Below are 6,502 nucleotides of genomic sequence, written 5' to 3' on the forward strand. Positions count from 1 at the left end.
TCTGGATTACTGCAACTCGCTGTTGGCTGGGCTCCCTGCCTGTGCCATTAAACCCCTACAACTCATCCAGAATGCCGCAGCCCGTCTGGTGTTCAACCTTCCCAAGTTCTCTCACGTCACCCCGCTCCTCCGCACACTCCACTGGCTTCCAGTTGAAGCTCGCATCTGCTACAAGACCATGGTGCTTGCCTACGGAGCTGTGAGGGGAACGGCACCTCCGTACATTCAGGCTCTGATCAGTCCCTACACCCAAACAAGGGCACTGCGTTCATCCACCTCTGGCCTGCTGGCTCCCCTACCTCTGCGGAAGCATAGTTCCCGCTCAGCCCAGTCAAAACTGTTCGCTACTCTGGCACCCCAATGGTGGAACAAGCTCCCTCACGATGACAGGACAGCGGAGTCACTCACCACCTTCCGGAGACATTTGAAACCCCACCTCTTTAAGGAATACCTGGGATAGGATAAAGTAATCCTTCTACCCCCCCCCCCCCCCCTTTACTCCAACCCCCCCCCAAAAGAAAAGAAAAAAAATGAATAAAAAAATAAATGAAACAAAAATAATAATAAAAACATTGTAAAGTGGTTATCCCACTGGCTATAAGGTGAATGCACCTATTTGTAAGTCGCTCTGGATAAGAGCGTCTGCTAAATGACGTAAATGTAAATGTAAATGTTTGTGCGAGGAACAGGCCAGTCAGGAACTGCCTGGACCTTCCTCCTGGGGCTTGATGTTCCCCCGTCCTATGAAATACCCCAGGTACTCCACCTCCTCAAACCGCAGCTTGCATTTCTTGGGATTCACTGTCAACCCGGCTTCCTGAGCACGTCCAGTACCGCCTGGAGGCGCATCAGGTGCTCTTCCCAACCTTGGATGTGGATGATGATGTCATCCAAATAGGCTGCTGTGTACTTTTGGTGGGGTCGGAGGACTCTGTCCATCAGGTGCTGGAATGTGGGCAGGACTCCATGGAGACCGAACGGGAGGACCCGGTATTGATGTATGCCGTCCGGTGTCGAGAATGCCTTTTTCTCCCTTGGTCAGGTCCAGGGTGCTGATGTACCGGGCCTTTCCCAACCGGTCGATGAGCTCGTCCACCCTCGGCATGGGGTAGGCATCGAACAAACTGATGTCATTCAACCCCCGGAAGTCATTGCAGAAATGCAGACTTCCATCCGGTTTGGGCACCAACACGATGGGGCTGCACCATGCGCTGTGGGACTTCTCGATGACTCCCATCCTCAGAATAGCCTCCACCTCCTGCTTCAAAGCCTTTCTTCGGGCCTCTGGGATCCGGTATCGCCTCTTTTGTACCATTTCTCCGGTCCGGGTGCAGACGTGGTGTTCAATTAGGGTCGTTCGGCCCGGCTTCTCGGAAAACACGGTGGTGTTCCGATCGATGAGCTCCCTGAGCGCTTGCTTCTGGGCCGGTTCGAGGTCATCATTGTTCGGGACCACCACCGGTCCCGTCGACGTTCCGGATTTTGACCACAGCACGGCCAAGGCTGTCCTCACGTGCCACCTCTTCAATAGGTTCACGTGGTAAATCTGTTGGGGTTTCCGTCTCCCCGGCTGCCGTACGCGATAATTTACTGGTCTCAGCTTCTCTGTCACCTCGTAAGGCCCGTGCCATGTTGCCAGGAATGTACTTTCTGCGTGGGGATTTAAACTAGCACCTTGTCACCCAACTCTCGGGGCTGGGTAGCCCGATTGTAGACCTTGGCTTGGGCGCTGGGCCTTCTCTATATGTTCCCTTACCACTGACAATATGGCTGTCATCTGGTCCCTCATCGTCTCCACGTGTTCCACCAAGCTGCGTAAGGGGGTCCTCTGGGCTTCCCACACCTCCTTGGCGAGATCCTGTAGGCCGTGTTGTCTCCTCCCGTAGAGGAGCTCAAAAGGGGAAAACCCAGTGGAGACCTGGGGCACTTCACGGATTGAGAACATTAGGTGGGGTAGTAGCTGGTCCCAGTTCTTCCCGTCCCGCTCGATGACCTTCCACAGCATTTGTTTGAGCGTCTTATTGAACCGTTCAATGAGCCCATCCGTCTGCGGATGAAAGACGGAGGTCCGGATGTGCTTTATCTGTAGGAGAGCACACAAATCTTTCATTAGTCGGGACATGAACTTGGTACCTTGGTCGGTCAGGATCCCGTTTGGAATGCCCACCCCGGCTGAAGAGGTGGAACAGCTCCCAGACGATTCCCTTGGAGACTGCCGCCGGTAGGAGAATGGCCTCAGGGATATCGGGTGGCGTAATCTTCTATTACCAGGATGTACCGGTGTCATTGGGCCGTTTTTACCAGGGGGCCCACTATGTCCACGGCAATGCGTTCAAATGGCACTCTGATGATTGGTAGGGAAAACAGCGGGTTCCGGAAGTGTGCTTTTGGGGCGGTGATTTGACATTCCGGGCAGCTGCAGCAATAGTCTTCCACGGCCCGCCTCAACCCGGGCGGCGATCCGTTCCTGGGTCTTCTCCATTCCCAGGTGCTCCCCCAACAATGGGTTTGGGCCAGCTGAAGAACGGTTCCGACGTACCGGCGGGGCAGCAACAGTACCTCTCAAATTTCCCCCTGTTCGTACAGCACCTGATACAACAGGTTATTTTTTATTTGGAAATGGGGGTATCTCCAGTCATTCAACCCCGGAAGAAACTGGCCATCCACCACTATCACTTGGGCCATGCCAGCTTTCAAGTTCGGATCCTCCCACTGGGCGGTCACGAACTGTCACCTCAGGGGGCTCAGGGCAGGTGTCTCAGCGGGTCCCTCGAAATTGAGGAGGGGGAGCATGGGCTCCTCCTCCAGTTGTTCACCAGGTGAGTTTGGTTTAACCCCTCGGACCCCGACTCTGGGTCCATAGACACAGGGTTAACCACCGCTTGCTACCGGGCTGCGCAGGTGACGGTTCTTCCCCGCTCTCATCGGTCACAGGCTCATACTTTTTTCCCCATCTCGACCCACCACAGTGCCGCGAACAGCGGACAATCTCGACTCCCGAGGAGGGGTACCGGCAACTCAGGTACGGCACCCACCACCATCTGGCAGTTCCCTTGTGGCGGCACGATGGTGGCCTGCCCGGTCGAATACTACTTGGTGTCGCCGTGGACACAGGAGACGGACATCTCCTCACCACGGTCGGTTGGATGGGCCAGCAGGCGCACTTGTATGAGCATTACCAAACTCCCGGAATCCAACAGAGCGTGGGTGTCGTGACCGTAGATTTTCACGGGGACCATGGGTGCTGGTGGTTCGCTGTGGGCCCAACAGGACGTGACGTAGTTTACTGCGTGGCCCGGCTCATCTCCGGGGCCCGCTGATGGCATCGAATCCTCTCGACCAGGGCATTTCCATGCGAGGTGTCCCCTGGCGCCACACTCAAAATGCTTCCTTTGGTCTTCATCCACCTGGGGTCGGCGGTGGCGGGTCGACTCTACCCGTCTGTCTCTCCACAGGTCTGCTGTCCTTTAGGCCGGCTGACTGTTGGATTGGGGAATACGGTGGCAGGGTCGTCCTTCTGTCCCCTCCGACGGCTCCTGGACTTGGCCTGCATCCCCTTCAGCAGGGCCTCTGTATTCTGGTGCGTCTCCACGGCTCCCAAGAGGTCCTCCAAGGTCTGGGGCACGCGTAGGCTCGCCGCCCACTTAATGTCGTGAGGTAGCGCCCGTAAGAAGCGATCCATGACCACTTTGTCGATAACGGGGAAGGTGGCTAAGTCGGTTAGGAGCCATGCCCAGGCGATGTGCAGTAGGTCCCTCATCTGGGCTCGGGGGGAATCTTCGGCCACGAATCTCCAGTCATGGACCAGTTGGGCCCGATGGGCCAGGCTGTACCCGTAGCGGCTGAGTATCTCCCTCTTGAGACAGCCCTAGTTAGCCGCCTGTTCGGCATTGAGGTCATATTATACCTTTTGGGCGTCTCCGGACAGGAACGGGGCCAGCAGACTAGCCCATTTCACCTTTGACCATCCTTCCCGGAATGCTGTCCATGCGAATGTGCAGAGGTAGGTCTCGATGTCGTCATACTCTGTTAGTTTGATAAAAAATTGATTGGGATGCGATTCGGTCTGCGTTTCTCCTCGCAGCTTCCTGAAATCCTCAAGTAGGCAACACTCTGTAGACGCTGTTCTACCAGCGTTCATTCCTGAATGTCCTGTTGCACTTGTTGGGCCCGAACGAACTGAGCTATCAACTCGTCCATGCTGATACTACGCAAACGTCAACCCTGGTCTGACCACATTGTCAGAATGCCCTCATTCTCTACCACTTGTGGCAGACCAGGGGGTTTGATCTACACGTTTACACAGATCAGACACGGACACAAATGTGATACCTCAGTTTCAAGGGTGTTTATTTAAAACAATAAAGAAAAGGAAAAGAAACCGGATCCAGGTTACTGCCTTCTGGGCTCCAGGGAACACTGTCTCCTCTGGTGTAGAACACCGAGCCCCTCAATTCTAGCAGACCGTGAGGACGTCTATCCGGTAGCAAACTCTCACTACCTCCAACCCTCCAGTGTGTTGCCCTCCTGGCAGCTTTATGGGCCCTGTACGGCTGGTGAGCAATCAGCCCCTTGATTACTCACCAGCCTCAATCAGCCCCAATTAGTCCTGGCCGGAGGACCCGTCGAGACCTGGCACGTCCAGCAGAGGGAGCCATCGCCGCATAATGTAGACTCCGTCTGTCACCAGGCCTCGACATGTCCCCCTGGTGGCTTGTCCGTGGTACCCACACTATATACAGTGAATATTAAGACCCCTTGACTTTTTCCACATTTTGTTACATTACAGCCTTATTCTAAAATGTATTGAATTGTTTTTTCCCCTAGTCAATCTACACACAATACCCCATAATGACAAAGCAAAATCAGGTTATTCAAACAACAAAAAAACACAAAAATATCAGAAGTATTCAGACCCTTTACTCAATACTTTGTTGAAGCACCTTTGGCAGCAATTACAGCCTTGAGTCTTCTTGGGTATGACGCTACAAGCTTGGCACACGTGCATTTGGGGAGTTTCTCTTTGTCAGGTTGGATGGGGAGCGTTGCTGCACAGATATTTTCAGGTCCCTCCAGAGATGTTCGATCGGGTTCAAGTCCGGGCTCTGGCTGGGCCACTCAAGGACAATCAGAGACTTATCCCGAAGACACTCCTGTGTTGTCTTGGGTGTGTGATTAGTGTCACTCTCCTTTGGAAGGTGAACCTTCGCCCCAGCCTGAGGTCCTAATTACTGTACTTTGCTCCGTTCATCTTTGCATCGACCCTGACTAGTCTCCCAGTCCCTGTTGCTGAAAAACATCCCCACAGCACGATGCTGCCACCACCATGCTTCACCGTAGGGATGTTGCAAGGTTTCCTCCAGATGTGACGCTTGGCATTCAGGGCAAAGAGTTCAATCTTGGTTTCATCAGACCAGAGAATCTTGTTTCTCATGGTCTGAGAGTCTTTAGGTGCCTTTTGGCAAACTGCAAGCAGGCTGTCATGTGCCTTTTACTGAGGAGTGGCTTCCGTCTGGCCACTCTACCATAAAGGCCTGATTGGTGGAGTGCTGCAGAGATGGTTGTCCTACTGGAAGGTTCTCCCATCTCCACAGAGGAACTCTAAAGCTCTGTCAGAGTGACCATCAGGTTATTGGTCACCTCCCTGACCAAGGCCCTTCTCCCCCGAATGCTCAGTTTGGCCGGACGGCCAGCTCTAGGAAGAGTCTTGGTGGTTCAAAATTTCTTCCATTTAAGAATGATGGAGGCCACTGTGTTCTTGGGGACCATCAATGCTTCAGAAACGTTTTGCTACCCTTCGCCAGATCTGTGCCTCGACACAATCCTTGCACAATTGGCCCAGCGTCGTCCAGGTTTGGCCGGTGTAGGCCGTCATTGTAAATAAGAATTTGTTCTTAACTGACTTGCCTTGTTAAATAAAGGTTAAATAAAATAAATAAATACAAATCCTGTCTCGGACCTCTACGGACAATTCCTTCGACCTCATGGCTTGGTTTTGCTCTGTCAACTGTTGGACCTTATATAGACAGGTGTGTGCCTTTCCAAATCATGTCCAATCAATTGAATTTACCACAGGTGGACTCCAATCAAGTTGTAGAAACATCTCAAGGATGATCAATGGAAACAGGATGCACCTGAGCTCAATTTGGGCTCCAGAGTGGCGCAGCGGTCTAAGGTACTACATCTCAGTGCTTGAGGCGTCACTTCAGACCCCCTGGTTCGATTCCAGGCTGTATCACAACCGGCTGTGATTAGGAGTTCCATAGGGCAGCGCACAATTGGCCCAGTGTCTTCCGGGTTTGGCCGGTGTAGGCCGTCATTGTAAATAAGAATTTGTTCTTAACTGACTTGCCTAGTTAAATAATGGTTAAATAAAAAATATATATATACACAAAATGTGAGTCTCATCGCAAAGGGTCTGAATACTTTACTTATACGTCTGCTAAATAATGTAAATGTAAATGTTATTGTGGGGTTGTCGTATCGAGTAAATGCTGGCAAT

The sequence above is a fragment of the Coregonus lavaretus genome (genome assembly GCF_964263955.1).
Source record: "Coregonus lavaretus genome assembly, chromosome: 13".
NCBI classification, from domain to species: domain Eukaryota; kingdom Metazoa; phylum Chordata; class Actinopteri; order Salmoniformes; family Salmonidae; genus Coregonus; species Coregonus lavaretus.